Genomic DNA, 10522 nt, shown 5'->3' with positions numbered 1-10522 from the left:
GCGCCCCTAACATTCTTAACCTTAAGATCCTTGCAAATAAAATTTCGTGTGACAAGTGCAGCATGCATGAAGCACAGAGTGGATGGTGGGAAGCTGAAAGTGAACCAACTCCCTTTGAGAGCTCAGTGGTTGGGAGGAAAGAGATAGGAATGAAGGCTTCACAGAAGAGGAAGAACAAACGAGCGCTTGGTTCCATATTTTAGATCTAAGTGATTTACATCTGAATCCAGATGAATTTGTGTTTATTCTATGGACATGTTGATACTGTTTTTACAAATATATGCTTAATAATTCTGTTTTTTCATCATTTACTTTTTTCTCATAAAGGTGGAATTAGAATAAAGGTCCACTTCCTTAATAATTATGATAAGATTGATTTTTAGTGTGTAATAAAAAGTATGCAAGTGAAATTGAGTGCAGAGCATGGATGGGTGAAATAATGACTCTTCCATTATATCTCAATTCATTTATTCAACCAATGAATACCATTTATTCAACTTACTACTATATGTTAAGCACTGTTGTGTGTGCATATGCCATAGCTGTTAAAAAATTCTGAAGAACCCCTCCCCTCTCTTGTTGAGAGAGACAGAAATTATACTAAATAAATGTTAAAGGATTATATACACATGGTATGTTTGATAATGAAAAGTAACATGGACAAAAGGAGTACCAGTATAAGGAGGAATTAGGAAGAAGACGTTAGTGTAAAGGTGATATTACAGTAAACAAGTTATATAGCCTTCTGGGGGAAGAGCAGAGGGAATAGGTGAGGTGCAAAGGCTGTGAGATGGACACATGCTTGATAGGTTTCGGGAATAGAAAGTGGCCAATGTGGCTCGAACAGATTGAGGGAGGGGAAGAGAAGTACCATACGAGATCAGAGAGCTGAAAGGATGCCAGATGATAAGCTATTGCAATGACTTTGCTGTTTATTCTGGGTAAGACTCCATTGGATGGTTTAGAGAGAGGACTGACTTGACTTTTTAAATAACATTTAGTTATTTAGTTTTAAAATTAAGATACATTTTTTATTAAGATATAAAGTAAATTCACCCCTTTTAGCATATAGTCCTGAGCACATATCATCATGTAACCACCACCAAAAAGTATAGAACAGTTCTATCATTCTAGAAAGTTCTAGAGTTCTATAGAACAGTTCTACCTTTCTAGAAAGTCTCCAAAGACACATGGAGGCATGCGTCTTTGTAGCCAACTCCTTATTTCACCCTCAGCCCACCTACTGATCTGTTTTCTGTCCTTATAATTTACCTTTTTCAGACTGTCATATAAATGGATTATACAATATATAGCTTTTGAGTCTTTGCGTAATATATTGGATATTCATCCATGTTGCTGTATCAGTAGTTTATTTCTTTTTATTGTGAAGTAATATTTTATTGTATGGATGTATCACAGTGTATGCCTTTCCCAGTTAAGGGACATTTGCACTGTCTCCAGTTTCCAGTTTGTTATGAATAAAGTCACTATAAACATTGATGTATAGTTTTATATGTGGACGTAAGTTTTCATATCTCTGGTAAACAGCTAGGAGAGGAAATTTAGGTAAGTCTACTTTTTAACTATGAGAAACGACCACCTGTTTGCCAAAGCTGCTGTACCATTTTGCCCTCTCACCAGCGGTGTATGAGAGCCCACATCACTTTCTCCATATTGCCAACAGTAATTGGTATTGCCTGTTTTTAATTTTTAAAAATTTTAGCCATTCTGATAGGTATGTAGTGGTAGCTGTGTTTTTTTCACTTCTCTAATCAATTTTATTTTTTAAAAAAAGATGAACAGAAAAATCAAAAGGATAATGAATATGTGTACATTATTCACTTGGAATCACAAATTATTAACAGTTTTCACACCTGCTCTCTTTTTTTTCTTACCGTTTGAAAATAAGTTACAGATATTAATGATGCTTCACTTGTAAACACTTCATCATGTATCTCCTAAGAACAGGAACATTCTCCTGCTGAACTCAGCATCATTATCAGAGCCAAGAAATTAAGCATTGAAACAGCCATATTTCCTAATATCCAGTACATTTTCAAATTTCCCAAATTATGCCCAATAATGTCCTTTATAGGAATTTCCCTTATAAAACTTCTTTCCCTATCCCTCCACTCTTCTTTCTTGGTTCTTTTTAGATTTGGAACGTTACTATTATCTTTTTTTTTCAAAATTTTTTTTTCAAGCATGAGCACAGAGCATGAGCAGGGGAAGGGCAGAGAGAGAGGGAGACACAGAATCGGAAACAGGCTCCAGGCTCTGAGCCATCAGCCCAGAGCCTGACGCGGGGCTCGAACTCACGGACTGCGAGATCATGACCTGGCTGAAGTCGGATGCTTAACCGACTGCGCCACCCAGGCGCCCCAAGGAACGTTACTATTATCTTAGGTTCCTGAAAGCAAAACCAGAGAAGGATTTAAGTGCCAGTGACTTATTTGTTCCTTCTTTCCTATTTTTGAGGAATATTGGTCGATAGTTTGTATGTTTTTCCTTGTGATGTCCTTCTCTGGTTTTATTTTTTTTTTTAATTAAAATTTTTTTTCATGTTTATTTTTGAGACAGAGCATGAGCAGGGGAGGGGAAGAGAGACAGGGAGACACAGAATCCGAAGCAAACTCCAGGCTCCAAGCTGTCAGCACAGAGCCTGATGAGGGGCTTGAAGCCACGAACGGTGAGATCATGACCTGAGCTGAAGTCCGACGTTTAACCAACTGAGCCACCCAGGAACCCCCCTTTTCTGGTTTTATTTTCTGAGTAATACTGGCTCCAGAGAATGAGGTGAGAAATGCTCCACTCTTAATTTTCTGAAAGAACTTCTAAGGAATTCCTATTATTTCTTCTTAAGTATTCAACAGAACTCCTGAGCAAACCATCTTGGATGGGGCTTTTAATTGTGGAAAGATTTTAAATTACTACTTCATTTTCATGATGTGTATGGCAATGATTACATTTGAATTCTTCACCTCTCTGAGTCTTACAGACTTTTCATGTAGGAATTTCTGTTTCAGACTCTGAATATTTCACATTCAGAAAGTTCCCTGATTCTGTGAAAAGTCTTGGATCCATTATTTATCACATGAGACACTGTCTCTTTTCCAAGCTAATTCTCAGCCACTGGATCTGAATCTAAGTCTATGGTGGGCTAAGCACCCAAGTAGTTCTGTTGGGGACCTCTCTTGGAGAAACATTGCCATAGATGTTCCAAATAACTGTGATGATTCTTCCTTTGTTCATTCTAGCCTTTTACAATTCCTCAGAATTTCCAAGAACATGTAACTAATTTATAATTATACGAATATTCTCTCATGGTTGATATTTTCAGGGACCTACAACAATGAGTAGATGAATTAACATATATATAGAGAACAGAGTCTTTTGTAGAATAAACACTCACTAAATATTAGCCACTATTATTATATCTTATTAATATTATTTTTATGTATTAGCAACACTATGAACTCAAAAAGGACACGCTTCAAATTTCCTCAACTTCATAGTTACTTAGCAATACTTACATTATTTGTGTCAACCAGAATGTTCCATTTTAGGACTACCTAGGTTAAGAACTGGTCTGATCCTACAGAAGATGCCTTTACCATCAGATATTCAAAACATAAACTTATACTCCTGCAGACTGGTCCACATTCCTAAAGCTTGTATCAGTGAACAAGCAGTTATTTAAACTTATGTCTTTGGCATTCCAAATGTCCTGCCCTCCCTTTATCCTGTACTTGAATAGTATGTCTTAATTAGCAGCAGGTGTAGCAACTTTTCCCCTATAACCACTCCTGGTCCTGAGTTGGAAAATGTTTGCCAGGGAGCTCGGTTCCTCCGAGAAACATTTAAGATACTTCTATTCAAGAAATGTTCTTCTCCAAACCTTGCCTCTCAGTTTAAAAACAGATGGCCTCAGGTGCCTGGGTGGCTCAGTGGGTTAAGCATCTGACTTCAGCTCAGGTCAAGCTCTCACGGTCCGTGAGTTTGAGTCCCACCTCAGGCTCTGTGCCCATAGCTCAGAGCCTGGAGCCTGCTGCAGTTTCTGTGTCTCCCTCTCTCTCTCTGCCCCTCTCCCACTTGCACTGTCTCTCTCTCTCTCAAAAACAAAATAAAATAATAAAAAATATATAAATAAATAAAAACAGATGGCCTTTTGGAGTGCCCAGGTGGTTCAGTCGGTTATGCATCTGATTCTTAATTTCAGCTCCAGTCATGATCTCATGGTTTGTGAATTCAGAGCCCCGCACTGGGCTCTGTACTGACAGTGTGGAGCCTGCTTGGGATTCTCTCTTCCTTCTCTCTCTCTGCCCCTCCTCCTCTCACGTGCACATATGCACTCTCTGTCCCTCTCAAAATAAAAATAAATTCATTAAAAAAAGAGATGAGCTTTTTCGAGTCTTCCAAGAATTCTCCAAAACAACAAGCTAAAGCTTCTTCCTGATGATTTGAATTCATCTTGTATTTTCAAGTACTCTTCAGTTACTTTCTGTTGGTTTGGGTTTCTATGTTCTCTTTCTAGAAAGCATGTTCCCAGCATATCTACTTATGGCTAACCGTTTTCATAAAGAGGAAGAAAAAACATGTCAAAGTTTCTGCAATGTCCCAATCATGTTTTATGAGTATTCCCTCTCTCTTTCTGAAAGGAGAATATTTGCTATATTTTCCTTGGCCTGGTCTTGTAGTAAATGCAATTGAAGAGTACGTACTCAACCCCAGTTTTGCTTTGCTACTTATACTGTCTATTTTTTCATTTGAAATCACCCAAAACAGGGCTTACATAATAGACTGGAATTACATTACTGTAGAGCTCAAAATGATCTCAAACTCATCCAGTATTACCCAGCTCTTTCTTTATATATATAGAATGAATTCTCTGAGAAGTTAACTGACTTACACAAAGTCATGTAATTTGACCCTTATTAAATATAGATTTAGCATAGGAATTCTAAGAAGTAGGAGATCTTCCAGGAATTATAGATAATAATTCTTTCCTACTTAACTGATACACTTAACAACAATCTATGAAATACCGTCTTAATTTGGATAACATAGTAGGTGTTCAATAAATATCTGATCAATGAAAGAATAAATAAATCTTTAAACTGAAATAACATGCAGAAAACAGGCAAAATCCGCTGGAAACCAGGGCTGTGAGATAAGCAGCAATAAAAGAAAAAGGAAGAAAGTACAGGTTTTTGCTTTTTTTTTAAGAGTGCTCAAACTGTACAATTTGCAGTCCGGCATTAATCAAGTGATATCACGAACATAGTTATGGCCACATTCATGGTATGTATTTTAGGCAAATGGTAACATCTGAGTGCTACAACGAAATCTTCAAACTTCTTCATCCCAAAGTTACTGAGTCCAAGTATCTAAAAAGCCACTTAAATTTTTTTTAACATTTACTCATTTTTGAGAGACGGAGAGAGACAGCGCATGAGTGGGGGAGGGGCAGAGAGCGAGGGAGACAAAGAACCAGGAGCAGGCTCCAGGGTCCGAGCTGTCAGCCCAGAGCCCGATGCGGGGTGTGAACTCACCAATGTCGAGATCATGACCTGAGCTGAAGAACAACGCTTAACCCACTGAGCCACCCAAGCGCCCCATAAAAAGCCCATATTAATATTTTGCCCACTTCGTGCCCTCCCTCATTCACTGCATTAAACACCTTGCTGCCAGACATTATGCTAAATCCTAGAGACCGAACAATATATGAATTAGATACAATTCGGACCCTTTTGGAGTTTACACCACGGCAGCACCTACAGGTTTTAAACATTATTTCCTCAATCAAGTATCTACTGGAAGTATGAGTAATGCCGAGACAGAAAGTTCAGAAAGAAAAGTGCTCCGAGAGTATTAATAGGGAAACAGACCCAGTGGTAGCGTCGGAAAACGGTTCCTTGAAGAAGCGCTAGGAAAGGAATGAAGAGGGATGGGCCAAGGTAGAGGGAGAACAGCAGTTTCGCTTTCTTTCCGAGTTTCTGTTCCTCCCCGCCCACTGCACTCCTGAAGCAGAGGATCCGCCTGACGAATCAGCAGAAGGTCAACAGTAGCCTGACCCTACGTCAGGCGTGCTCACGTCGTTCACCGCGCTTCTCACCACGTAGGCATTTTACCGTCTCATATTATCAGGGAAGGAGGGTGAGTACAGGACAGTAAGGTATTTTGCAAGTATGCACTTGTGAGACCGCCTTCACATAACTTTTATTACAGTATATTGTTATATAACTCTTCTGTGTTATTATTGCTATTAATCTCTACGGTGCCTAATTTACAAATTAAACTTTATTATAGGTGTGTATATATATTCCAAGGTTCCCAGTGGATGCTTGAAATCACAGCATATATATATATATATATATATATATATAAAAATGTATATATATCATAGCATATATATATCACAGCATATATATACTATGAATATATATGCTATGATATTGATATGTTTATAAAATATATAAAATGTGCATATATGCTGTGATAATATACGAAATATCATATATATAAAATACATATAAATATATTTTATATAAAAAAAATATATATATGCTATGATTTCAAGCTTCTGCCGGGAGCCTTGGAACGTATCTCCCATGGATAAGGGGGGACTGCTGTACAGTATTAAGATTCTTTGTGGAGACAGGACAGAGCAAGTTCAAGAACTGAGAAAGGCCAAAGAAGGCTGGCATGCAACAAGCCAAGGCAAGTGAGAGTACCGTGAGACCAGGATTTGTATGAAGCAAATTGCTGTTCATCTACAGTGGGTTCCTGTTATATGTAGTTAGAATAAGTTCACTTGATCAATGTTAGACTGCCCTTCTGTGGTTCATAGGAGACCACCCATCATTGTTATTAGAAAACTGACTTCCTACATATTTGAATGTAACAGCCTCACAATTCTCAGTCTTGATCTTTCATTACGTTTTGCTGAATTATGTTTCCCCACTTGCACCCCAAACATGGCAATCTCAAATAGGGTAATGATTCATTGATTGAAGAGATTATATTGGTATAAGCAGAAGATAATTATTATTTACTATCATAGTTATGATATCTTTGATTCGTAGAACTTTGGTGCTAAATCACTTTTCCATTGCATCCCATAAATGTGTAGAGGATTAGAAGTCTTGGCTCAAGGGCTCAAAACTTGAAGACCAATTAAAAAAAAAAAAACAGTTTTCCTTAATCAGTCTCAAAGTGAGTGTTCTCTTGAACTAATAATACTTTATAATCAATCAGATAGCTATTAAATGACATTTTGACTTTCTACTAGTCCAATTATTATCAATTCAGTGTTTTTTCTTGAATGTTTAAGAGATATAAATAACTCATATTCAATACATTCTGTGAAATCCATAGAAACTTTTCACACTGAATGCCTTGCTATATGGACGGGGATGTGATTGGTTTGTTTCCTACTCTGTATATATATGCTGAATTTAAGTATAAACATACACATTTAAAATTTTTCTATTTAATCATCATTTATTTTCCTGAGTTTTAAGAAAAATGGTCTTTAGTAATTTTATTCTTACTTGAATTTGTGTTCATAATGTATTTAGAAATTTAAGTCCACTAAGATTTCTTTTCCCTAATTAAATAAAGTATTTTGAACTTGATACAGTTTGAAAGTTTACCTTGGACAGAATTTGGAAGTTTACAAGAACAGTGCCTCTGAGAGAGAGAACATTTGAAATATCTAGAAGAATGTGTGATTTCAAAGTTTATAAAAATGATATAATCATATTTTTCTTCTGTCTTCTTCCTCCACTAATGACTTTTGTTTCTGAATATCTTATTGTTCTAATTCTGTTTACCAATTAAGTGGCCTCTAATTACCAGTGCTTCCAAGATGACCTAAGTGCAGTGACCTAAGTCATGAAGCATTTTGGCAATGGGAAGTTATGTTGGGATGTGCTTTAGTCATTCTAAAAACACATCCATGTTTTTGTTTAAAAACAAGTTTTAAACATATAGACATATTTAAAGTCTCCCTACAGCTTGTTTCTATCACATTGACATTTCAAGTTTAAAGTCTAAACATTTTAAGAACAGTTTGTAAAGATGAATATGTTCTTTTGTGAATTAGTGTGAGGACAGGAGGGACAGACAGCATGAATCACATTTGAGTCCTGAAAGTCATGAGGGTCATGTTTTCTTTTATTTTGGAAATACGCTTTTGTACCATATAGTTAGGTTAATGTGGACAGAGTTTTTAGTTCTATTAAGTTTTAATCTTGCCTTCCCTGCTCCTGGAATGAAGACTGTTTTTTATTTGTTTGTTTGTTTTTTGTATCTCTACATTTGATTGGCTTCAGTGACTTGGTGTTAGGGCAGCCTTCTATCCCGATTTACTCTGATTTGAATTCCAAATTGATTGAACAAACCCCACATTAATAGGTTGGCATTATTCTATGGACATAATACAGTGATTGTTGGAGAAGTGTGGCTTCAAAGTCCACCCAGGGTGTCAGATAGTAAATGGGCCTTTTGTTGGCTTTGGGGGTTGGATTATTTTTCTTTGTCTTGCTGATTTTGAGATTGTTGGACAGAAATGTAACTTTTTCTTTTCTTCATTTTGGCAAGAGATTAAAAAATCTCAATAATGTTGCTTTAAAAGGCTTCTCTGACTTCCGTACAACTTTGCCTCCGAATTAACTTTTATCTCCTGAAAATGTTGGGGCTGGGGATAAGCCAGGCATTTACATGACATTTACAACAATTAGAAAGTTCACTGGTTGGGACTGATCTTTGGTCACTGAGTTTAAAAAGATTGGATGCTGTAATGCCAACTGATTGTATGATTGTTTAAGCCTCACTCATAAAGGATTGTAGCCGAAGAGTCTTTGTCTCGGGCAGCCCTGTGAGACCCAGCTGCATCTGTCTCTGGAATGAATGCCTTTGTGTAAATGGTCAGCCCTGCTCTGATATTTGATCAGCCCCTATTTGTATCTCAACCTATTTCTACATCAGCAAAGTGTGCATATAATGCTGGTCTTTGTAATCTGGTTGAGAATATGCTTGGGTGATCAGAGGTTCCCCCTATACTGTCACCTTTAGATGATTACGTCTAGTGGAAGGAAGTGTTATGTGAATAATTATAAGTGTTAAATGAATGGCTGATCCATACCAAGCAAGTGAGGACTGGGACTTTGTTTCTAAGTCTGGAATTCCCTGTAACCAAGGTGAGGTATCTGACTTGGCTGTTTTGATTGATCAAATTAACTAGAAAGTTTAGAAGATTTTCATTTCCTACAGACCCAAGGACTATGTCATCAGGCTTCAGCCATTGAAAAAGGAGAAGAAATATTTTTTATTGTTAGAGCCTTTTGAAAACTAAAGAAATTCATAGAAAGCCAGCTATGCCTACACCCATCCACCTCCCCACCCCTACTGCTGCATACAGTAATAATGGGAGTAAAAAGTCAAGCTGGTAATACTATTTCCTGATTTAGCATTGGGAAATTCACTCAGACCTCCAAAGTCTTTCTGTTTTAAATCATAACCTCATAAAGTCACAGTCAATCCTTACATCATAAAAAACTAGGAGAAATGTTTCCAATGGAAATACAATTGGCGTTTGGGGCAAAACAGTTTTTGTCGTTCTTTCTTGTGTGTGATTCTCCCGATGTTTCAGTAAGTTGACTATATCTGACCGTTCAGGACCTAGATACCACCCTCTTCTAATAGACATGACAAGAGAAAACTCCTTCCTTTGTATCACCACCTCCCACGTTTACAAATGCCTCTGAGAAACTGTAGAGTGGTGCCCAACTGAGAACCATGGTAAGGTAGTATGTGTACTGAACTATTTTGAAAAATACAGAGGCATAGCCACATGCATAGTTTACCATGTTTTATAAAAATTAGAATATGAAAGTAACATTCAGCCTTAAAACTATAGAGTACGTGTAGACAACTCCTACCTTTAAAAATATTCCAAAAGGATTTACATTTTTAAAAAGTAGTTATTTATAACTTTATACACACTTTTCCATAGAAACAATTAGGCTGCATCACCAAGATTTATTCAAAAAGTTGTAGAGTTTTTTGACTAGAAAGGCCAGAGACTCATAGAGGTGTGGCATCAAGCAAGAGTTGAATCTGACAAAGTCCAGATTCTGGTTTTTAGCCTTGAACTTCTTCAGTATTACCCAGGACAATGTGACTGGGTTGAGAAGCTTGCTGGCTCAGATATGACAAGAATATCAACTAATTTGATTATTGGGGGCCATAGAAGCATATTCTCAAACCCTCTATGGTATTATGTCCTAAGATCAAAGATCCTGAGGATTTGCATTAGTAACCGTAGTGAAAGAAAATGACAGGTCCTGAAGCCCAGCTCTTCTAGTCCATGAAGATATCTGGGCAAATGTCCTTTCATAACTGAAATGCCCATGTCCCTCAGATTCTGATTCTCTATCCTTAGGACAGTGCTAGATAAGCTGCAAGAATTTACTTCTATATACCTCTGTGTTAACTTCACAGATTAAATTGAATTCTG

General features: G+C 37.1%; 1 long non-coding RNA gene across 2 annotated transcripts in view; it reads left to right on the top strand.

Annotated features, from left to right (window-relative positions):
• Nucleotides 1-6132: 6132 nt before the first annotated feature.
• LOC125148893 (uncharacterized) overlaps nt 6133-10522 on the top strand; it is a 471931-nt gene continuing 467541 nt past the window's right edge. For both annotated transcript variants that reach the window (XR_007145735.1, XR_007145734.1), the window contains exon 1: nt 6133-6156. This is a non-coding gene — a long non-coding RNA (uncharacterized LOC125148893). The remainder of the gene's footprint in view (nt 6157-10522) is intronic.

Source organism: Prionailurus viverrinus, chromosome A2 (assembly GCF_022837055.1).
Source record: "Prionailurus viverrinus isolate Anna chromosome A2, UM_Priviv_1.0, whole genome shotgun sequence".
NCBI classification, from domain to species: Eukaryota; Metazoa; Chordata; class Mammalia; order Carnivora; family Felidae; genus Prionailurus; species Prionailurus viverrinus.
Note: the sequence above shows the minus strand (reverse complement) of the source record. Positions and strands in the feature narration are given on the sequence as shown.